General features: G+C 44.4%; 1 long non-coding RNA gene across 2 annotated transcripts in view; it reads right to left on the bottom strand.

Moving 5' to 3' along the window:
• Positions 1-5,098: 5,098 nt before the first annotated feature.
• LOC125940353 (uncharacterized) overlaps positions 5,099-25,054 on the bottom strand; it is a 244,257-nt gene continuing 224,301 nt past the window's right edge. The window contains exons 1-3 of one of the 2 annotated variants that reach the window (XR_007463573.1): positions 11,073-11,192; positions 10,307-10,415; positions 5,099-5,899 (exon numbers count right to left, since the gene is read on the bottom strand). This is a non-coding gene — a long non-coding RNA (uncharacterized LOC125940353). Of the gene's footprint in view, positions 5,900-10,306; positions 10,416-11,072; positions 11,193-25,054 lie in introns of those variants that run through there. The other variant, XR_007463574.1, reaches the window with a different exon arrangement.

Below are 25,054 nucleotides of genomic sequence, written 5' to 3'. Positions count from 1 at the left end.
TCCCAGGAGCGTAATTAGTCCATTACTGAACGTGAGTGCCTTGCCGTCGTTGGAGCAGTAGGTAAATTTCGCCCGACTTGTACGGCTGGCCGTTCACAGTTAACACCGATCATCACGCCTTATGCTGGCTTTCATTCCTAAAGGATCCTACTGGCAGTTTCGGTAGGTGGGCTCTACGACTCCAAGAGTACTCATGCACAGTTGTGCATACGAGCGGCCGATTGCATGAAGAAGCTGATTGCATGCCGCGCTGTTCAGTAGACCCACCGGAGCTTGCAGAAAGTGACGAGTATACCTGCGTGCTGTTGTTTATGGCGTTTGAGAACATCGAAGATGAGTAACGCCGTGAACCCTACTTGCGAGACGTCATTTTCCAGCTCACTTCTGAGACACCTTCCGCTTCTCTGCGTACGTTTGTGCTGGAGGATGGCATTTTGTACCATTACAACATGCACCCTGACGGTCCCGAACTGGGGCGCTATAACGTAAATTGATTCCCAACTGTTTTGATTGGAATTTCTGCAATCAGCCTCCACGATTGGTCAAAACATTTTCGGGCCACTCCCAACTTCGCCTGTCTTTCACGCGATGTCACGAAATCCGCGATAGATCCCCTTCTGATATAACGTGTACACACTGATTATGCATGATTAAACCGCACAAAAGAAAAATAAACATTCTTGAGTCGATGCCTTTTCACCATTATCCCTCTGCTATTGGTCCAATGTTTTCTGGCTACGCCCACTTCGCCTGTCTGTCACGCGACCGTCGCAAAACCACGAAAACTCACCACGTCAAAGTGACGCCCTATTGAAAAAAATGTGAACGAGAATGTACGAGAAGTAGTGTACGCGATTATTGCTCCGTAGACTGTGCGACAAACTCGTTCAGTCTGCGAGAACTCGTTGAGTCTACGAGAACCTCGTACAGTCTACGCAGCAATAATCGCGTACAGTTTCTCGCACACATGTGTACGAGATCGCATTCTTGTCACTGAACGAGATTCTCGTACATTATGAACGAGTTCGTTTCTACGAGCTGAGTGCGTACAAGATGACGAGCCTTCTATGACCTGCGAGAGTATGCACCCTGAAAAAGATAGGCACCTGATATTCATATTTAGTATAATAATGCAAATACAATTCTTGTAAATACAAGTGTTCATGCATGAACACTTGTCCTGACCTTACTGGAGTGTTGTGTCGCTGTAATGCTTTGTTCAGAAATCTACAGTAAATAGTTATGTTGAGGTGAAAAAAAATGTCAGGTGAATAATGGTTTGTACTTGTTAATAAACAAGTACACGTTAACAGGTTCTTCAGCACACCTATCAAGCTTACATTAATAGTGAAGTCCTCCGATTTTAAGCAAGAGCAGGTCATACATCTCGCAAGCGTTGTTTATTGGACCTTGTAATGGTACTTCAATACACTCAGTCTGTTGACAGAAGACCACTGGAATGTGTTGCTTAAGTGAGAGATTGCCGCGCACCTGAAAAAGTAAACAAAAGCCAACAGTTTTTTTTCACACATGCAATAAGTTAACACATAGGCAAAAGCAGTTTAGCTGACATTCACACAGGTAAGAATGCTTTAGCATTCAGAACATGCGATACTGAACAAAATTTATTACAAATAAGTGGTTTCCTGCAATGCTTATGACTCCTCAGGAAACGTGCATTATAGTGTGGTAGAATAACCTGTCACATTAGCAGATCACTGAAACAAGTGTTATTACAGTAAAAAAGACATTATTTGAGTAATAATAATTACTAGTACTGAAGCAACATAAGTAACAAGCATAAAATCTACTTTTAGAGAGCAGCATCAACAGGTCGAGCTAATTAAATTACTTGGAAACTGCTATTCTGCCAGCAAAACTAAAAATCGTGGTGGCGTAGTGGCTTTGGCATTGCACTGCTAAGCCGAATGGCGCAGGATATAATCCCATGCACAACGGCCACATTTTGATGGCAGCAAAGTGCAACAACACCCCCATAAGGTGCATTGGGCACATACCCCCGGTGTTCAAAGTTAATCCAGAGTTCCCCACTACAGTGTCCCCCATAATCATATTGTGCAGAAAGACTTGGTGTTAGGCAAGTTGCTGTTTGCTGAACGACATATTATAGCGCAAAGGCACAAATACACAGAAGATACACAGACACACGTCACAGGCGCTACTAGCAACTTTATTTGAAGCACAGCGAGATACAGTATATGTACTCCTCATAACGCGCAGGCGCACCAGCCACTTCGGGCAGAGCACAGAGGGCGATTATCAGGGCTATCACGATCATTTGAAGATCTAATGAAAGCAAGTTCCACATCATGAAAACAACATAGGTCAACTTTCACAAGCACTACTTATTTCTTTTATGTAAAATGACTCCAACAGCTCACGTGCGGTTTTATCTTAGTTCTGCCCAGGATCTTCCCATCATGAAATCTCGCACGACATGGACAGGCTTTACAGTGTGCTGAAAGATGCGCATTCAAGTCTTTCGTCGTGTTGTTAGCATACTCCATCATTCGATCATTAATGCAGCGGCCAGTTTGTCCTACATAGAAGTTTCCACAAGACAGTGGGATTTCATAAACCCCTCTGGTAGCACATCGCCAGTAAGGTGTGACGTGTTGTACTTGGCAGCCTACCTTAGGTCTGCCGATTATGCGGGGACACAGTTGGGCCAGCATATTGGGAACAGAGAACACTACAAAAGTGGGCACACTGGTGAATGAGGCCAGAGCTGGTGAGCCGAATGGCCAAAGACCACAAGTTGTACCGTATGTGCATAAGTTGAGCCACAATTTAAAGAAAGTGGCTAAGAGGCATGGCGTGCCTGTATTGTTCTCTGTTCCCAATAGGCTGGCCCGAACGTGTCCCCGCATGATGGGCAGATCTAAGGTAAGCTGCCAAGTACAACATGTAACACCTTACGGGCAATGTGGTCCCGGTGTGGTTTATGAAATCCCACTGCCTTGTGGAAAGTCCTATGTAGGACAACCTGGCCGCTGCATCAATGATTGAATGAGGGAGAATGCTAAAAACATAACGACAGACTTGAATGCGCATCTATCAGCAAAAAACAGCCAGCGCTTCTCGTGCGAGATTTTATGATGTGAAGATCCCAGGCAGAAGTAAAGATGACATTGCATGTGAGCTACTCAAAGCGTTTTACATAAAAAAGTAGTGCTTGTGTAAGTCAGACCTCTGTTGTTTTGTACGACGCGGAACTTGCTTTCTTTAGATCTTCAGAATGATTGTGTTAGCACGGATAATCGCCCTCTGTTGTCTTCCCGAAGTGGCTAGTGCGCCTGTACGTTCGGAAGAGTATATATACAGTATCCTGTTGTGTTTCGAATAAAGTTATTAGCAGCACCTGTGACATGTTTTCGTGTATCATCTGTGTATTTGTGCCTTCGCCCTACAATATATGTCGTTCAGCAATCATATTGTGCTTTTGACAAATAAAACCCAAAAATTTTATTTAAAGCAAATAGTATTGCATAAGGCCAAATGCTTATATAGAATCATCTGACAGCAGCTACGTTTAACAAAATTTAATACTTTCTAAAACAAGAAACTTTCAGATGGTTTGAGCAAAAATCTACTTATGCCAAAATTATTGCCATTAATTTTATATGGCCCATTCCGCCTTACTTTCTTTTTAACCAAAATTATATATGCAGTGCAGGTGCTCCCCACACCTAAAGAAATTGTCACCGTTCATTAAAGTGCATGGTTTTGTTTCAAATGACAGCACAAGTATGCTTTGCGATTGTTAGCCAATGAAATGATTGTCAAACTTCTTGAAATCACGGACTCCTGGACAGGATAACTAGTCACATTGGGCACCCTTTCATCATTTTTTGTCCACAAAATCAAGGAAGTAAAGACGTTACTCTGAGTCTGCAACTGTTAATGCGTTCTGTTTGGTAATGCTAATTTTATGGTCATTGATCCAAGCCAAGCCAAGCCAAAAAAGCTCCCTTTCTGGAGCCGAGACAGGTTCCTGGATTACACCATGGAAGGTAAGCACGTGGGCCCTTCTCCTGCTTCAGAAAGAGCTTACTGCTGGCACGCTACACGATGCAGCTTACTTTCGTCAGTGTTGGGTGAAGTGCCAGTGTTGAAGTTGTCTTTTGCGCAGAATGGCAGTTTCAGGTTTAGTGGGCTTGTAGAAAGACAAGCTCAAGATAACTTCCTGGTTTGAACAGGCTGTTTTGGTTATAATACATCAAGCTTTCTTGTGACTGCCCGCACAGGTGGTCCGTTAGTCTCGCTGTGAAGTTGACATTCAGCTGTATGCCCCAGAAGACCCGAATAATGGTCTGATCTAGTTCACACCCTGTGAAGAATGCTCGAGTTTCCAAGCTCTTGATTTTCTGTCAGCACTCTTGAACTCTTGCTGCCAGTAATTTCTTCCCAGCTGGCCAAATTATCTCGACGCCCCACCCTGACACTACCGATGCTTTCAAGTGTAGACTTTTCAGGATAAGGTTCTTTGCAGGAAAAGAGGCACTTACAGATTTCTATTCTAGACGCGAGTGAGACGAACTTAAAGTCTTGGTAACAATGTTTTGTACATAAGTTTTGTAGAAGGTGTTATCAAGGGTTCGACGAAAATTCATTTAGCCAGGTAACGACTATGAAGTTGTGCTGAATGACCAAGTGCTTATCATCGTGTTAGTGACGATACAATTTTTCGTAAAACGTTTAACTCCAACAGGACTACACACAAGATGTAACCAAGACTTGCCGGTTCATTTCACTCAGGTCTTGAATAGCCTCCTGTAAGTGCCACCTTTTTTAAACCACACTTGCGAAGCCAGGAGTCTTATCTTGAAAAGTCTTCAATTGAAGGCATCAGTAGTGTCAGTCTGGGGCCTCAAGATAATTCAGCAAGCCGAGAAGAAATTGCTAACAGTACAAGTAAAAGTATTCCAACAGAAAATGAAGGGCTTGGAAGCGGATGCATTCTTCGCAAAGTGTCAACTAAAAGGTCATTGTTCACGAGTTCCCGGATGCGTAACTCCATGCCAACTTCATGCCGACGCTAAGGAAACACCAGGGCAGCCAGTTACAAGAAAAGAAATTTAGTGCTCTAAGAAAAATGCGGCCACTCAAACCATGAAAGTAATGTTTAACTTGTCTTCTTACAACTACACTGAACCTAAACATGCTCTTTTGGGCAAGGGAACAAACATCAACACTGGTGCCTTGCCTGACTCTATGAGAGTCATCTGCGCCGTGAATGGTGCCGTCAGTGCACTTCCTTCCGAAGATGAGGCCCGCACCTGCACTGTCAGTGTGCTGTACAGATTGCAGAAGCACATCCCACAAGCTTGTCTGCCTAGCAAAGAAGCTGTGTGGGGCTCCAAAACCCATAGATCCGACGAACGCAAACCCAAACCTCGTCCTTTCAACTCTCGCTTTATATTGCTGTGCAAGCAGTAAAATTGGATGGTGTTAGTAGTGTTCTGTCCTGTCACCTCCTTGCCTTTCCTATGAATTTTGTGCTAAATAAGGCTTTTTCTTGGTGAAAGAGTGCTAGTTTAAAGATGAACCAGCTCCATGGCAGTTTGCAATTAAGGAGTGTAAACATTTGCTGAAAATAGGTCCACGAAGAATATTTCAAAAAGAGCGCTTTAAAAAAACACACACGTGTATCTATCACCAAGGCCAACCCTTGTGTCTTCTATCTTAACATATTTCTCAAAACTCAAGCTCAAAACTGATATCCAGGTGCAAGCTCTCCATATCATATTACCTTGTCAATGATGAAGCAAAGCACGCTGGTGCCTGGATGTTGCGGGACCAACTCAGGTGTGGAGATCAGCACTGATCAGCAACACAGCACAGTCTGCTTACACTTTCTCTGCAGGCCCAGCCATACCTGCATTAATACAAGTGGGCTTAGTGTCAGGTGAGTATAATATAAAAAGTGACACCGTGAACAAACCAATCCTTGTTCGGTATACATATGAAAAAATGCAGATATTCTCCATATAGCAAGCTTCACTTCGAGTAACAAATCCTGCACTATCAGAAAAATATGACGCATGAGCCATCTATGAAAGAAAATTAATCGAAGATCCCTTTTTTTGCCTCCCTCCTCCTCCTTGTGTATAGGTGGCCGTCAGGTTAAGTAAAGTAGGCCAGACAGCCACATAGTGTAAGCTAAGGTGGTCACTTGGTGGGCCAATTATGATACATAGCACGACATGCATTCTGCAGGCACTGCAATGTTAAAGCACCCATAAGCCTAGCAGCATTACCCAATAGGGCTAACCAATAAGTGTCCCCAGCAGCATAACTCAGCATGTCTATCAGGAGGCTTTCATTACACTTTGACAACTATCCTCCTACGGCTTGAGCCCAATTTTTGTCAACAGAAGACAAGCTTTAAGCATCTGCACTAGGGCACTTTAAACAGTACCACAATAGCTTCCTACCTAATCCCACCTTTAAAATGACATTGGTAAGTTCAGTACCCTGTGTAGAACCAATCAAATTGTTCTGCAATCGAGTAAGCATCCCCTTTTCATACACGCAAATATCAGCAACACTACTACTGCCATATGGGCATTTTGTAGACAAAAACACCAAGCGCAAGAGCTGAAGCTTGGACAAGTTGGTAACAGTTCATTTTGATGGTGCTCATGGCACACACATGCCAAAAGAATAAGCGACAGGCAGAAAGTGAAAAATAACTGTCCTCTTTCACACTCTGTGTGTCCCTTAGTGCCTTGGAATGTGTGAGCTGTGAATGCCACCATCTGCCTGTCCCTTATCTCCTTAGAAAGTGTGCACTGTGAATAGCATGGAAAGGAACATAAGAGACCAGATAATGCTACAATAGATAAAAGAAAACATGCTCTCTGATGCAACACGTCTTTGAGCAACTTAATTTTCAACCAACATCCTAAGCCTGCCGCGCTTAAAAAACTCACTGAAGTTGCTGTGTAAGACAACAGCTTGCAATTACAAAAAATAGAGTTAAACTTATTCTATTATTTTTGCAAACTGGTGCTTCAGTACTGTGAGAAGGTGGTATTATTGAAAACGAGCTTAATTTTTGTGTAATAAAAAAAGCCTACAGTCAGCTACAGAGATCAGGCTTGATATAAATATGCCAGTCAACACGGTAAATCAATACTTCCATGACAGTTGAGGTAAAAAGAATCGTTGACAAATTCCGAACACACTATGCATGTTTTGGAGTAGACAGTGCTTTTCTACTGGAAGCATTTAACAGAGCCCCAGTGAATACAGTATGATATAACTTATTGCGGGACATTTCAAACAGATCCTCTTTATGGCTTCTTAGGGACTTGGGTAATGAGGAGTAAGTGCAGTGACATCTCTGAGCACCTCAAAGACAATACTGGTGATTACATGGCAACACAACTGCTGACATGCAAGATAAGTTTCGGGCAGTGTTGTCTCATGCCACATCAATCAGACAAAACTTAATCAGACACTTAAGAGAAAAATAATTATTTGAGCTGCATTATTGAATTACTCTTCCGCAAACCCAGAAAAACTGCAGTTATCCGAAAGTAGAGGCTTGATAAGCTAGAAAATACACAAGAACGATATACAGGTGGTGAAACCACAATAAAGTTCACACACCAGCTGGCTGTCTTCTAAGGCCTAGTTAATTTGTTTTTGGCAAAAATTGACTCTATTGCATTCTAAAAGAGGCAAGAACTGAACTTAGCAATTTTGGAGCAAGTGTACTGAACCGCAACAGCCAAAATATACGAAAATACTCTGGAATGCATGATGTCCTCCAACGTGCGATGTCTCGCCGCAAAATTTGGCAGGAAATGCCACTTTAACCTTCAATTTCTTATTGCAATAAAAATCATCACAAAACTAACACAAAAAGAAAGAATACATGATGCGTCTAAACGGTCTCCAAACAAAAAAGTGTGTCCGGAGTCATTTTGTTCACATTCAAACCACTTATTTTTGGCCTTGCTTAAAGTGCCTTTGTATGTCATGCAACATGAAACTGAAAAACAGGATTCACTGTAAAGGGAGAAATTAATGGGGCTCGCCTAGCGTGACGTATCTGCACAGGCTTAAGAGAAAAGTGACTTCATGGTCTAAATGAAAAAATAAAAATAAAATCACACTTTGGTCTCACGTTATAGTACTACTCAAAATCTTGACAAGTGCTTATTCAGTCTGTACTTATCCCAAAAGCTTGGTAATGACATACGCCCCTTTTGCACTAATGGTGTCTGCGCCAAAGGGGCTAAGGCTAAATGTTAGGTACCCACAAACATTTTAACAGTGCAATTCAAGTGCATTATGACTTTTGTCTGCCACTTTTAATAACATGTAACGGTCGATATAGCACATTATGATCTAATTATTGTAGGTCAGCATGACCTTAGCACAGCGTGCCAAAACACTTTTGTTAGGTGAGAAAGTATTGTTTCTGGTACTCTTTCGGGAAGCAGCCTATGCCTTATTCAGAACAAAAACCTTGTTTCCCTGAGAATGACAGACAATTGCATATTTTAAATTGACCATTTGAAATGCACAAAAAGTACAGCATGGTTTTGAGGGTCCCACTAACTATTTAAAAGCACATCATCCAAGTTCAGCAGTCAACATCATAACTAAGCTTGTAGAAGTGCATATTAGCGAGTTGACAGAATAAAAAGGAGAAGGTGAGAAAGATGGTCCCAACTATAAGAGAAGCAATAGCAGAGTTCAAGCTCTCTCCCATGCAAATGCGGAAGGGCAAAGCGTACCCAGCTTTCGGTTACACTCTCACCTGCGACCACTGCACCAGGCTGACTGACTTGCGTAACCAGCAGTTTGTGATACCACATTATCAAACCTGCAATTTATGGGACATCAGAGATCAGCTTCAAGCTTGATGCTATGCTGCTCTAGGGATGTATTATGAACTGGCTACATTTAAATGTTATGCTTCATGGTTTGTTGCAAGCTTCAGGAATTTACTTATTCATTTATAAACATACCTCATAGGCTCCAGCTGGAGTATTGCATAAGGTGGTAGGTAGAACATTGTCAGCCAAATAAAGAACATACAATAAAACAAGTAAAAAAAGAAATAAATACTCTTTCACACTGTGGTTTCTTATTAGGCAGCTAGCTTATAAAAGTGAGCAGAAACGTGTTCATGCTGGTAGTGCTTTAGAAGAACAAATAATAAGAGGTTAAATAGAAAATTCAAACACTTTCAAGCCACCTTTTGTGGTTTTTTCTTTCAACGTCTCTTTAGGAATGGGAATCAATGAACAAACCCCCCCCCCCAAAAAAAAAAGAGAAAAAAAGTGTAATACATGATTTTTGACTACTTAGAGAAATAAATCTAGGAACACAAATCTGTGCAGGCATGTATGTAAGGAATTAAGTGCAGTAATATATGCAGTAACTTGCAATGCCCCTCTGCTTTCGTCGGGCAACTCATAACAAGACATAAAAGGATATGTGTGCCTCAAAACATAGTTCCTAAAAAATACGTCACTATACAGTCAGTAAGTAGCATATCATGCATATCTACTGAAGCCCCCAATTATACTTGACTCAGAGGAGGCTACTTAGGTATATTGATTAAACTGAAGGTAGGCGATATTTTAAAATATACAGTTCAAGTAGTACTTGAATATTATGTCGAAACTGGAAGTTATGAATATGGCATCTAAAGCAAAAGTGTTGTACGTTATGCCAAACCTGCCAGCCTGTGAACTTTATATTTTGCAAAAATCCTAGACACAATGCTGTGTTGGAAAGTCAGCATGTATTTTCTTAAAGTTTTCTCTCAGCGCCTACATTGTTCATTAGAGACACATTATTAACCATTAATAAGGTCGTCTAATACTGGTGTCATACAGTGCACTTTTCATTGCGATCAACCTCAATCCGGATCAAATTTCTCACTTGTGATTGGCTCTTTTGTGCAAGCTGCGCAAGGAAGTCAATTGCAGTAGCTAATTTTGGTCGGAATCGGGCTTTGTAGGAAGTGCCCCTCTGGTATACTCGTTAGGGATTTTGCATTGCTAATAAAGCAGCACAAGTGCCATCACAATTTATTGTTTTACATGCAATTTTGCAATCTCATACCACCCCATTTTTCAAGATTCTTGCAACATATTATCAATAGAATTTAATTCTCATAACTCAATGCAACAACAGTAAAATTGTAGAACGAGTCCAAATTCGTAAATCTCACCAAAAGATTCAGCACCGATGGCACGTACGAATTATACCAACAGAACCTAGAACTCATAAGTGGCAGTGACTGTTTCGTACACACCTTGTCAAAGCAAGCAGATCAGATTCCTTGTCGGGCTGCTCAGACTGCATTTTGCCACAGGCTCCCATGTGGTGCAGAGATGCCTCCGTCTCACGAAATCGTGACATCCCTAAGCAATAAGAAATGTTCAGTTCATTGCAATCACTGCTGAAACTGCAAACTTGTCATTTAACAACACCGCGTTAAATTGTGAAAAGACCTCAGCCAGCTACATGGTTGTGCAAATATCTCATTCTGACATCACGGGCAGTTATTTAACCTGTCAAATGCACGAAGACATACAGAACACTCAACACAAGAAATGCAGGTTGTCTTGACAATATATTAGCAGAAAAAATTCCATACAAGCTAAAATGTGCTCATGAGTCAGACAGAGCAATCCGACCGTCTCGCGCAGGTGTTAGCTGTGAAGACAACACGTCAACGTACTTCTAGACATATATGTACAATTTTTTGATGAGAAATTACGTACAGAAGCAGTGACATTCGCGGCATCAATTTTTGTGCCCGTTCAGACTAAACGATACTCGGCGCTAGTGTATTTCATAACAGAAAGCAAAGAAACAATATATGAAGCTCTTGGCAACATCCTATACTTGTTTGAGGGTAATTTTCATAAAACGTTTTGCTAAATGTGTAATACGGCATTAATAACAAACATTAGGAAATCACTTTTATAATTTTTGTCGCTGTACTAATGATCTTGTGCTCCGCTTAACAAGGCACACTACATGAACTATAAAAATGCGCCAAGCGCCGGACTTACCTTTCGAGACATACTCGGCAAACACTCCTTCGTGTCAGGTCCGGCGGCATCAACTGCACGAACTGTCCTTCCGGCATAAACACTGTTAAATTGCGGATGAACTTAATAGTACAATTTCCAACACATTCTTCATTGCACTGTGAACCGCTGCGAGATCGGCGAGAGTACCAAAGGCTGCTAATGAGCCGGGAACAAAGAGCGCGAATGGACCGAACTACGATGACCAACAACGCCGCACCGCACGAAAGATACAGCTAGCTAGCAGCGTTGCACAGGCCCAGGGGCTTAGCGATCGCTGATGCGCACAAAAAGAGCACATTTTCTCTCTGCAAAGCGTAAATATGATTAAACTACCACATCGACCATCAGCAAGGAAAATTTTCATGCAGCGCTCACATACCGACAGTCCAACGTTTCTGACTGGTAACATTTTGACTGCCGAACACGGGAAAATGATGTCATTTCGTCATGATAGAGGCACCGGAAGCTTTGCAAGAGCAGGATAAACGTCATGGCGGCCATATAGTTTACATCATTGTCCTACCGTTTTGTCGTCTCAGGCAACGTTGGTCTCTGGCTCCTCGGCACGGTGCTCCACGGTAACCGTGATCGCATGGATGGTGGCGGCTGGTATTCACATGTTATGCGAGTGATGCGTGGTGTTTCAACAACGTTTCTTTGAACACCGAGGACAGCAACCTGCGGAGCAGCCGTATCAACCGGTCAGGGCCGTTAAATCGCAGCATATCGTGGTTTGGTTTGTGAATGTTTGTGAATTCAACAAGGTGTCCGTGTTTTAATGCGGCGTTATCGACGACGCTTTTGGTGTCGAGTGGCGTCGTCGACGCACCTTGTTCTGGCTTGTGTGCCGTTTTGCGGATGTGTATAGTTCATGAAGAGTGCCGTCTGTGCTGGCACGCCGGCTTGATTTGCGTTCTAGCCAACGCGCGAGAACGTCCGCACTGTCTGTCGCGAGTGCTTTCGGACACTGCTTGTGTTCTGTCTGTCTGTCTGTGTGTGTGTGTGTGTGTGTGTGTGTGTGTGTGTGTGTGCGTGTGTGTGTGTGTGTGTGTGTGTGTGTGTGTGTGCGTGCGTGCGTGCGTGCGTGCGTGCGTCTGATATGCGTCGTTATTGTGTCAGTGATTTGCAAAAGTGTTTTTTAATTTGTTTCCGGCGTGCGCGAACGCCAGGATATGCTGCATGTTGGTCATTTAACGACCCTGCTTGAATGTAGGGACATTGACATTTTCATCGTTTCGAGGTCAGCTTTTAACGAATCGGAAAGCGTTGCCTTGCTCTGAACCATCACTGCACGAACTACTTAGTTATTTCTCCGTTAATTTCAAATTCAGTTTTGTGTAGTATATACACAGATAATGCTCTCTGAGCATACAGTGCACAAGTTGTGAAAGACTTAGTGCAAATAATTTTTCAAGCAGCAATTGGGCAAAATGTGCTGATCGTATCACAGCATTAGTGATTGATGGTTATGTAATTTTGTTATTTTTTTCGGTCAAAGTGCGATAGATTTTGGCTGCTATTTTGGCTATTTATTCACCTAATTATTTAGACTGAGTTTGTGGTTCTTTTTATTTTTTACATGTGGGCTTGCATGGCCAGTTTATGCCTGCCTGCTACAGTTTGTCATAAACAGGCACTAACAACCTCTTAAAATATGGGCAATAAAAAGTGACTAGCAGATTTGATAGTCTTGTGGGGGCTGTGACATAATTATGAACGCGAACAAGACTAACGGAAAAAAGGTGGGATAGGACAGAGTGCTCTGTCCTGTCCCACCTTTTTTTCCGTCGTTCGCACTAGTCACAGCAACTGCATCAACACCAACTAACCCAACTTTCTTCGTGAATTACTCGTCTTGTGGGGGGGGAGGGGCACACTTCGCTGTTTGGAAAATGTGCAGCTTGAAATTTCTGCATTGCTACCTCTGACTGACATCTCTGACGCAAGCAATATGATTAGGCTGTGACAAAGCGCGTGCATCTTCTGTTACTCATCAAACTGCATTCAATAAAATCATTTGCCAACTCGTCCGTGTTGGATGTGTTTTCAGTGAGCTATAATTGCATTGCCAGCTTCTTTTATTCCGCATAAAAACAAACTATAGCATTTTTTTCGGAAACTGTGAAGGTACTCAACCCTATATTGCATTAAAAGCTTCAGGTGATCCACTCTGAACAAGAGACGTACTCTCAGACAACAGCTTTTGGCTATATCACTGTAAGTGTGCGCTTATTGGCTGGTTGAGCAATGCGTCACACGAAGGCAATAGTATTGCCGTAAGTGATTATCCGAGAATATGTCGCCAAGTGAAAATCATTGCATCATTAGGACTGGCATGAGCTTTGATGGGGATGCGTGAGTCCATTATATGAAATTGCAGAAATTCAACACTGGAGCTCTTATTCATTCTGCAGTTTATGATGCTATATGTGGCACAGTGGTTCGACGTCGTCATACAGCACATTGATTATGTCCTTGCATGTGCTACAAACGATTCATCATAAAATCTTGCTGTCATTCACGAGCTTTTGTATACACTACGACTTAGGTGCATGCACTTTGTATGCAATTCGTAGTCATCGGCCAAGATCTCGTAGCTCATATGACTACAGTGCGTACACATCACACGCTATCTCGCACACCTCGTACAGAATCTCGTTAGGTTGGCGCAGCACATCGCACACATCTCGCACATGCGCACATCTCGCACATGCATTCGCATAGCACCTCGCATAGATCTCGCACACTTCGTGAAGTCTACGCAGCTCATGCGCTACAGATCTCGCACATTTTCTGCGATATCTCGTTGAATGTGCGTAGCACATCGCACACTTCTCGTCAAATCTGTGCGATATGCATACATCTCGCACATTTCTCGCAAAATTCGCGTACAAAATTTTCAATAGGGCGTGTACGCTTAAAAAAGGTTAGTTATGCCGAACAAAACTGAAAATTTTTCTGAATAGCCACAGACTGCCCCGTTCCGAAAAGAATAGAAGGTGGCTGCCCGCCGATCGCTCACTCCCTCGCTACTCGCACCTGCCGGTGAGCATGTATTTATTTGCGCATGATAAACCTTTTTGCGTGGCAGTAAAACGTTATCGAGCCTTTTCAGCATGGATACAACATCGTTCTGCCAAATCTTCCTTGCTGAGGATCCGTGTTATCGGCATTCTTATCCTTCCGGTGTATGCTGCCACGATTATCGACCAGCCACCGCAAGCTAAGTAAGGCGAAGCGGACCAATCGGAGAAGCCGGTACCACCCTCTTCATACGGTTATCTATTTTCACTGTGCTGGCTCGGCCCCATCGAAACACTCTCCCCTAGAGCGTGCTCCTCGCCTCCTGTCAGCCAATTAGATAAGAAAAAATGCTGAGTGTAGACAAGGTTATTGGTCTTGAAAGCGAACAAAGGTGACCTCCTCTAAACGAGGAGAGTGTTTGTTTGGGTTGTTCAGACAACGCTGCGGGTCACCGCCCGATGCTTGCGTCGGTGGTTACGTAAGTTTGACGTCAGGAGTTTGGAATCAAAACAGTTTGGGAATCATTTTACGTTATAGCGCCCCTTTTCTTGGTTATTCCTACACATGCATCAAACTAGTCTCACACAGCTACCTGACACTCCGACCGCGGGTCATCTCGGAGTCTCTAGGACGTATGACCGTGTTAGACATCGCTTTTTTGGCCCGGCATTTACCGTTCCGCCTGCCGTTACGTCGCTTCCTTTCAAAAATTCCAGCGCCGCAAGAAACCAGCAGTACTGATTTCTTGGCGCCTTCAACCCTTTGAGGTACCATCAGAGTCATTCTTTAGGTTTGGTCTTGACCTTCTTGGTCCCTTCCCGCTATCTACCTGCGGAAATAAGTGGATAGCAGTCGCTACCGACTACACGACACGGTACGCGATCACCCGGGCGCTTCTAACCAGCTGTGCAACCAACGTTGCTGACTTCCTGCTCGAAGACATTATACTTCACCACAGCCCTCCTCGACAGCTTCTCACAGACCGCGGCCACTATTTCATATCGAAGGTTGCCGGGATATACCAGTAACCTTCGGTATGAAATAGTGGCCGCGGTCTGTGATGTCACCGGGATATACCTGTTGCACTCCTGCGCTACAAAACACAAGTTGACAACCGCGTACCACACTGAGACCAACGACCTCACAGAGCGTCTTAACAGAACTATCAGAGACATGCTTGCTATGTATGTTTCCGCCGACCATAATGACTGGGACGCCGCTCTGCCCTTCGTAACATTTTCCTATATTTCCTCCCGACATGACTCTGCGGGTTTTGCTCCGTTTTATCTCATGTACGGAAGTAATCCCACGCTGCCATTTGACACACTGCTTCCCGCCGTTCTTGACTCGTCGCCAGAATACACCCTGAAGCGATCTTCCGAGCTGTCAAGGCCCACCAGATTGCATGCCTGCGCCTTACCGCTTCGCAGGAAAAGCAACGACGCTTAAATGATGCCCGCCACCGCGATGCCCACTTCAACCCTGTTGATATGGTCCTTCTTCGGACACCGTCACGGTGAGTTAGCCTTTGCACAAAGTTGAATTTGCCTTACTCTGGCCAGTACCGGGTCTTGCGCCACGTGACCGACGTCATATATGAAATCACGTCCCCTCGATTCCACCACGTCTCGACCTTCCAACGATGTCGTCCATGTCACACGCCTTAAGCGATACCACTTTGACGATCTTTGACGAAGCACTTTGACGATGCACCGGGACGGCGCCTTCGCCGACGAGGGTCATGTTACCAAGCAATGCTCGAGACAACGTTGAGGACAATACAGAAGACGACGACGCTCTCTGACGTCGCGCGGACTGGTTTTGCATCTTGTATGCCGTTTATGCCTGTGGGCTTTTGTAAATATTCTGTAAACATATTCTAAACCTCTCTTTCCCCATAACAATATAACAATTCCTGCACAGTTTGGTTTTTGTAGAGATAGGTCGACTAAATTAACCGTGCTGACTGAAAAGGAACTTATATCACAAAAATTGAGGAAAAGAAAATGGTGCTTGGAATTTCTCATGATTTTTCCAAAGCGTTCGACCTGATCGTAACAACCTTTTACTTAAAAAAACCTCGATCTTTATGGCATTTGAGGCCCTGCTCATTCTCTTATTACGTCCTACCTTTAACACATGTCTCAGTTCGTAGATAAAGCCGGGGACCATTCTTAGTTGAAACCTCTAAAAACAGGTGTCACGCAGGGGAGCATACTGGATCCGTAACTTTTCATTTTATACATAAAGGAAATAGTGAATGTTGATGCGCCTGCGAAGTGCGCAATTTACGCAGACGACACCAGCCTGTTTTTTGAGGGTGACTCATGTTCTCAAATGTCAAATTGAGCCAATGAAACGCTTGAGACATACACACGTGGGCGACAAAAATAATCTGATCAAGTATAAAAAAAGCAAAGGCAATGATGTTTCAACCACGTAACAAACAGTGTCAACTCTCCCCCATTATTTTAAACAATCATTTGCCGTACATTTCTCCGACACAACGTCGATTGCCAAGTAAATCCATTATTAAATTCTCTAGAGCCTTGTCTAATTGTCTAAATTGTCTGTACAATGCGTAGCCATAGTAATTATCCTCCTACACCCATTGATATGCTTTTACATATTTCAATGTTTTTTCTTTAGTTCAGTACGGAATTCTTGTCTGCGGAACGACTACAGGGGAGAACATCCATAAACTGACAGTATTGTAAATAAGAGCAATCCGCCTTGTATCCCATGCACCATATCTCGGCCACACCGCTCCTGTGTTTTCAAAGCTTAGAGCTATAAAAATGAAAACCTTGCACAGGTATAGGCTTTGTCGCTTATGTAGATATGGAAAATTAAGAATGATGACACATTGACAAAACTGAAATCATTACAGCAGAATATTTTATTTTATAATTTACCTTAACTAAAACTTTGGAAGGCTAAGACGAGCAGAACTAACTATGGCGACCAAATGATACAGTTTTGCCTTTCAAAAAAAGTAAGCGATATATTTGTGTAATGGCATTTGCTACCGTATTAAGTTCATGTACTTTTTCTTCTTTTTCTGTTTCATCACTATGCCTCTTTTTTTCTCTTTTAAAGCTGTGCGAAATGTTTCCACGATACTTTTGTTTATTATTTCTGACCGTGGTTGTTCTTTCCTTCTGTGTGAAGGTTACGCATTATGTAAAACATGTGTTTTTATTTACCCGCTGTGAAGCTGCTCAAGCTGCCACTTGAAGCTTTTTGCCTGGCCATCCTCGCAACCTTCTTGCTGTTACAGGATAACCTCAATTCAATTCAACACAATTCAATATAATTGAATGAAATAATTGCAGTATGCGATTCGAGAAGGCAATTTTTGGCTGTCTCAGAAGGCAAATCACAAGACGTTCGACTGCAGTGCACAAAGGACAGGTCCAGTGCTGACAGGCTCAGTCGCCAAAATACCAAAACATCGCGACATGTTCTGCCAGAGATGGCACTGAAACAAGTCCTCATCCGAAGTTTGCTTCAAAGTGAAACTGTTACTGCCACATGAGGCGTTCGTGATGCATTTGTCGGGGGAGGGGGGGGCAATTTTTCGACTTGTTTTTATACTTGAAACCCTTTGTGGCTGCATGCTACATTCGGGTGGATGACAATGTTTCCCTTTCATGATATTTATACCATGAACCAAAGTCAATAAGTAATCATGGAACTTCGCTGGCTGCGTGCTACGTTGCGCGTCTTAGACGTGTCGTTTAGCAACAACAGAATTTTTTATATTTGTTATTTACCTCATGGGAGGTGGGGGGAGAGGGGATGGGCGATCAGTTCGGTTAGAATGACGGTCTGATCGCGGTAATGCCGAGAATCTCACTCGAGTGCCTTATTTCTATTCGTTTCTGAGGATATATGGCTATCTCAAGTCGGACACCCTACCTCTACAAAAATACATAATCCTCTCCGCGTGTATATTATGTTGTAGATATAGTGCTCATAAAAAAGTATCAAAGGGCACTATATGGCAGGTGCAAAATTTCCAGGAATAGCATGTGTCTCGGCGATATAAGTGCTGTCAGGAAATCAGCTCGTCAATAAGCTTCTAGAAATCATTAATACTGCTATATACTACGCTAGCGGACGTTCAGTTTGAGTGGTGCTCTGATAGGGCCATCTTATATTGCGGTTACGTTAAGTAAATGCAGTGGTTGGAATGGTAAGAAATTGGATGAAGAGGAGCACAAGTTATATGTGACGTATACTTGCCAGTTCAAGTGCCTCGGCAAGGTTATTCCAGTTTTCCTTCAGTTCCCGTATTGGAAACGGTGAAGCATTCGAACCACCAGACATACAGAAAACCACAAGTTCGGCGATGAAAAAGAATGCTCGAATACTCAAATATTCCATGTCTATGCGACTGGAAAACACTTTACTCCCGCCTTTTTATAGATATAGGTAGGCTCCACGTCATTGGGAAGAATGGAGGTTTTCTGACCAATGGTTTCGGCGCTTTCTGTCGGCAGCTAGCTAAATGCAGCTGCTGGCAGAATTGAAAAATGCCAGCTTCTTGTTGTCGCGGGACATGTTTTGTTGTAGTACGAGTAACATACGCGCGGCTGGGATAGACTTGAGGAAAAGGTCATTGCGGCATAGCCACTTTTGCGACACTTACGAACTTAGAATATAGAAAAGCTTTTTCACAATGAAAAGGCTTCAGTTGCAGTTTCACGAGAAAGGTCGACTTGTTTTCTAGAAATTTATTAAGATTTTATATGCTAACAACGAGGCGATTCGGAGCATTGCACTTTAGTTTCTTGCATTGACACGCGCCGCTGTCCATATTGCCGGTTTGTCTTCCGCTCCCCCCCCCCCCCCAAATTATCGCCGTCACTAAGTTAACGTTCTGCACTGGACTCACCACCTGTATTGTAAAATTCATTATTGTAGTCGCGCGTGACGCGGCTGTTGGTGTACCTTTTCAATTAAACGCAAGTATTGTGACCGTTCTTGAATGTACGGTGATCATATACAGTGTGTCCCAAATATCACGAAGCAAGGTTTCAAGATATGCAAATCTCGCGTAGATGGACCGAACCAAGGTTATGTTCATTACCGTCGTTCGAAGATACTCAGATTATTTTGGCATTCAACCTAATTAAATAATTATTCTGAATGAAATAATGAAATTCTCAAATACTGTAATGAGATGAAAAGTGTCTATGAGAAGTTCGTAGAGCAAAATGAAAAAAATCGTCGGTCCTTCCACTCCGTGAAGATGGATGATAAGCGAAGCTTGTCCCTATGTGTAAAGAGTGCTGAACGCAGGCAGTTTCCCCTTGATTAAAGATTCCTTACACATACGCTATATTCTAAGTTCACCAAGGTCTTCTCCACTAGTAGCGTAATGTTCATTCAACACTTCCAAGGCATTGTGTCGATGTTCGTTGGAGCGGATCGCATTGATGAGGGACAAGTTCTCAATCCGCGTTCGATGTCTCGAGATTGTTCAGTGGCGTGGTCAGCAGCATCCGCCCGCTATTGCCGGTTGCGATTCTTCAAAATTAATCTGCTTCAAAATTAATCTCTCCGTCACATAAGCCAATTAATTGCTCATGCTCCGGTAAACGCGGCCTCCCCACTACGACGACAGAAGAGAAGTGAGATTCTAAGCAGGAACGGTGAGCGGCAATGGAGGCAGCTGGGGAAGCAGACGACGACGCTCGAGCCATTGCTGATGATAATGGTTTCTGCGAACAGACACGGTCTTTCAGGCTAGATATAAACAAGCGTCGCTTGTAAAACTCCCGATACAGCTTTCTGCTGATCAATCAGTGCTACGTATGAAAGTGTTTTTCCGAGCGTGAAAAAATCCCGCGAATACACGCAAAATTGCCATGCGACTGGATGCTTGAGCCACTTGGCATATATTCTGTGGCTGATTCCACGCTAGGAAAAAAATTTGGGCAGCTTCACACAAGTGGTGCGATGACTGGACAAACAGCGAAGCTGGCGACCCCACCTAGCTTTCTGTTGGTTCTGCCAAGTTTTTACGAGGTTATGCTTCGAGACTCGGCATTGTTTTGCTCAAGATCCCCCCGGAATCATCGACAGCCCAAGGAGCAACGAAGACTCCGTCGCTGCTGAGCACGAGATCGCGGGATCGAATACCGGCCGCGCCAGCCGCATTTCAATGGAGGGGAAATGCAAAAACGCCCGTGTGCTTGCGTTGTAGTGCACGTTAAAGAAACCCAGGTGACCAAAATTATTCCGGAGCCCTCCACTACGGCGTGCCTCATATTTAGAAGTGGTTTTGGCACGTAAAACCCCAGAAAGAAGAAGAAGGGAGAAGAACATTCAAGTATCTGGTCGCTTCTAGATGCTCAAACGCTTTTGCTCGGTTTCGCGGGCTCGTAACTCCGGATCTTCTGCGCATCACCGACATTTCGCCGCCGCTGCGGTGGCGCAATACACGAGATTATCACTCGCTCACGAGTAGCGGCGCGGCGGCTTTCGCGCCGCACTTCTTGTACTTCGGGAGTGACGCTCTTCGGGAGTGACGCGATGTGCTCGACGTGGACACAGCGGGGCTTCGGTGTCGCCGCGGCGGCCACGCGAAACTATATATCCCGTTTGTCGGCGCAGTGACATCACGGCTTAGCTCCGTGTCTTCGCTGCCGCGGCAACCAATGCGCATGGTGTGGTGACGTCGTCGCTCGCCAAAGTAAAGGCGAAGCGATGCGGCCCGCGCGGTGACGTCATGACTCACGCAGCTGTGGCCAGGCTTGGTGTGGTCGGCGCAGCAGGGGCGAGGCGTTGCTAGGCAACGCGTGGTCACGACATCGCCAGGCGGAGGTTTTGCGGCATACACTCGACGGACCTTCCTCGAGCATCAACAGCTTCTCTAGTTCACAGGGGTATGTGCCATTGCGCTTGTACCATTTCTGCACTACCTCCAGGATCGGTCCACAGTTTTTGTTCGCACTTCGCGGCCTACTTAAGAACTTAAACAGCTCCGCTGTTAAAACAGTTATGTAGCGAGTATTCAAAAACAGAAATCTGTATCGAGTGTATTTGACCGCGTAGCTGTTTAAGGTCGACGTTGACCTGTGCTGAGCATACGCGAAGAATCCGCGCAGCTGGGTGAGGAGCGCGCGCCGGGGCGCGGGTGTTCAGAGAGCGGCGAGGGGGAGAGAGCAGGAAGACACGCGCTGAGAAGCAGGTGGGTGGAGCTAAAGACAGGGTAGCAATGACGTAGTGGTGGAGAGACCGAGGGAGAGTGTGCGCTAAGCAGTAGTTGAGGCGGAGCTTAAGAGAGAGAGAAGTGATGACGTAACCATGAATTGCAGGGTTCTGTGAGCTGAAGAGAGCGTGCGCTGGTGGCGCCAGTCATTCTGCCGTGAGCAATGCTAGGATGGAGAAGCAGCTTTCTCTCGAAGTACAGGCGCGGTGTCTACGGCGTCGTGATGCTACTCGGGAGCGCCTTCAACGACTGCGCACAGACCCGGAATTCCGAGCAAGGGCTGCTGAAGCAAAGCGACGGAGGAGGGTTGGAGTTGCAGAGTTTACAGAGAGAGAAGCTGCGTCTCATCAACTCTACGAAGAAGCTCACCGTGGAGATAGACTAACCGATGTAAAAGCAAAAGTTAAAGCCAAGTAAAAAATCAAGTTAACGCTAAGCATAAGCCAAGTTAAAGCTAAGTAAAAGCCAAGTTAAAGCAAAGTAAAAGACAGTATAAGCCACAAGCTCTACTGTTTCATCACTCTTCGCGATGTTAAGGCTGTGAAGCTGGCAAAATTTTTTATGTTGCTCTACAATTTTCTCATTGACACTTTTCATCTAACTGTAATATTAGAGAAGTTGATTAATTAATGAAGACTAGTTAATTAATTAGGCGGAATGCAAGAAAGCCAGCACATCCCACGCCCTGTGAGAATATATGTTATGCGAAGCAGTGTGCGGGGAGCCTACCAAGTTAACAAAACGACCATGAAAGCACCAAGACTTAGGCGGCTGTTTCATGACCTACATGACACGCATATCATGACATTGATGTGATGAGTTCTGATCAGTCCCTTTAGCTAAGCCTAAAAGACCTTAAGGCGAAAGCCTTAGTCATGCTCATGACTATGACTTCGACCAACATCATTTAGTGTTTACTTCCCTTAGTATCGTCGTCCGAACCCATTTCAGTTGTTTTTGAGTGTTAATGTTTTTTTCGCTGGACACTTCCCCATCCCTCATCACAAGCTAAACAGAGAACAGGCAACCTGTGCCTGTTACAGACCAATACGTACCCCTCACTAACACGTTACCACAAGATCTACCCAGACACCAACCCTAGTAACATTTGCAAGATCTGTAAGACTCAGGCAGCAACGCCTCCCCATATGTTATGGGAATGTAAAGACCAATATCCGACAAAAAATACCCTGGCCCTCTCGTCGAGATGGCACGCCGCCCTGCGTAGCTCCCACCTCGACGATCAACTCTGGGCTACCCAGCAAGCCTGCGAGGTGGCGAAGAGGCAAGACCTCGATGTCCCCACGTGGGAGGCTTAGGCCCAACAACTAAACTGCTCGTTTAAATAAAAGTTTGTTCCTCCTCCTCCTCCTGGATGATTGGCATTTTGTTTCATGACCTACATGGCACGTATGTCCTTAAATTCATGTCATGACCTATCATTCATGTTCGCCAACACTGTTATCATTCTTTTGCCAATTTTGGTACCTACCAAGTTAACGAAACGACCATGAGAGCACCAAGACGTAGGCACCTGTTTGATGACATACATGACACACATGTCACGATATTCCTGTGATAACCTATCATTCATGGTCTTCATATACTCTTGTCATACTATGCCATTTTGGTAAGTACCGAGTTAACGATACGACCATGAGAGTACCAAGACCTAGGTGGCTTGGTACTCTCCTGGTACTCTCATATATATATATATATATATATATATATATATATATATATTCTCAAAGTTGTAAATGTTCGCCAAGAAATGGCATTTAAAATAGTCTGAGTATCTACAAGCGACGGCAATCAACATTACCTTGGTTCTGTCCAGGTACGTGGGATTTGCATATTTTTAAAGCGTAATGCATGATCGTTGGGACGCCTTGTATAAGAACGAACAGACTTGAGCCATCAGCTAAGACTCGACGACAGATGCTTGTGTTCCCCGTTGTGGTTGTCACTTGAGTGTTGTTTAGTGTCCTGCGCGAAAGGTGGCCCTACGAATATTTAGATTCTAAGTTCACAATAGTTACAGCGCTTGATCCCTCACCGTACTTACAATGTCACTGTAATTATCTTACTGTGAAAAAATGCACTCTTCCAAGTCGTACATAGAGAGACAATCAGTTGTAGGCCTCTCACTTAACGGTTACGACGAAATAACACTTGAGTTTCTCGTTTATCATCTACCGGACTTGACATACATAAAAAAAGTTTAGTTCGAGATATTCAACATCGAAGTTGAAGCGGCATCGCGCCATCTTCATTGCGGCATACCAGTTATAGGACCCTTTTTTGTAGCACCTTTTTTATATAAACTATCACAATATGCCCTTCTGCCATTGTGGCCCATGTAAGTCTGGTAAAGCATGTTCTAGATTTAAATGCACCTGCCTTTCTACTGACAGCAAGAGGATGTCCTTTTTGCCTTATTCACATGATCTTGTGTTATTGCTATAAACAAAGTCGTGAAATCAATTGTTAAGTTGTTACAACCACAGAAGGCGTTAGTAAGAACTTAAAGTGATGTTTCTGGGCTTGCAAAGATAAAGGTTCCCTAAATCGGAATCGATAGTAAGTCGTAAAACTTCACAAAAAAATAAAAACCCCTCTCCTACCTGGAACAAGGGTGCACGCGAAGCTTGTCCAACCCTAGGGGCGGGTTTGGTTAGCTTTTTGGGCGTTCGAGACGTTCACAGGCCCGCTGCCGTTCCTTCAACGCGCCGTGCTCTTCGTCAGAATGAACCAAACATGGCCTCCCCGTCTGACTGCTGGGCCTGAAGTGGCGGGAAACGGCCGGCTCGAGGCGAGCAAACACTCGATTCCTTCCTCCTCCGCAGGGAGGGGACACCTGTGATTGACTGTGGGTATGGCGTGAACTCGCTCGCGAGCTGCTGAATTGGTTAGCATGGTGATCTCGCAACCCTGTGGACGGTGGTTCGGAATTTGTTGCCCAACGAGCAATTGTTATTTTCGCCCGGCTTGGCTCTTTCGTACGCCATCAACACTGACGCCTACATGAGTGAGGCAATACAAGCTGCGCATGAAAACGTACTACCATCTTCACAAGGATATACCTTGGAATATACCACAAGGAATATTCTTGGCGTATGCTCAGCACAGGTCAACGTCGACCTTAAACAGCTACGCTGTCAAATACACTCGATACAGATTTCTGTTTTTGAATACTCGCTACATAACTGTTTTAACAGCGGAGCTGTTTAAGCTCTTGAGTAGGCCGCGAAGTGCGAACAAAAACTGTGGACCGATCCTGGAGGTAGTGCAGAAATGGTACAAGCGCAATGGCACATAACCCTGTGAACTAGCGAAGCTGTTTAAGCTCGAGGAAGGTCCGTCGAGTGTATGCCGCAAAACCTCAGCCTGGCGATGTCGTCACCACGCGTTGCCTAGCAACGCCTCGCCCCTGCTGCGCCGACCACACCAAGCCTGGCCTAGGCTGCGTGAGTCATGACGTCACCGCGCGGGCCGCATCGCTTCGCCTTTACTTTGCCGAGCGACGACGTCACCACGCCATGCGCATTGGTTGCCGCGGCCGCGAAGACACGGAGCTAAGCCGTGATGTCACTGCGCCGACAAACGGGATATATAACTTCGCGTCGCCGCCGCGGCGACACCAAAGCCCCGCTGTGTCCACGTCGAGCACATCGCCACAAAGATGGGGCGGCCGAAGAAGAGCGTCACTCCCGAA

This window comes from Dermacentor silvarum, chromosome 9 (genome assembly GCF_013339745.2).
Source record: "Dermacentor silvarum isolate Dsil-2018 chromosome 9, BIME_Dsil_1.4, whole genome shotgun sequence".
NCBI classification, from domain to species: Eukaryota; Metazoa; Arthropoda; class Arachnida; order Ixodida; family Ixodidae; genus Dermacentor; species Dermacentor silvarum.
The sequence above is the reverse complement of the archived record's forward strand: the minus strand, read 5'-3'. Positions and strand labels throughout refer to the sequence as shown.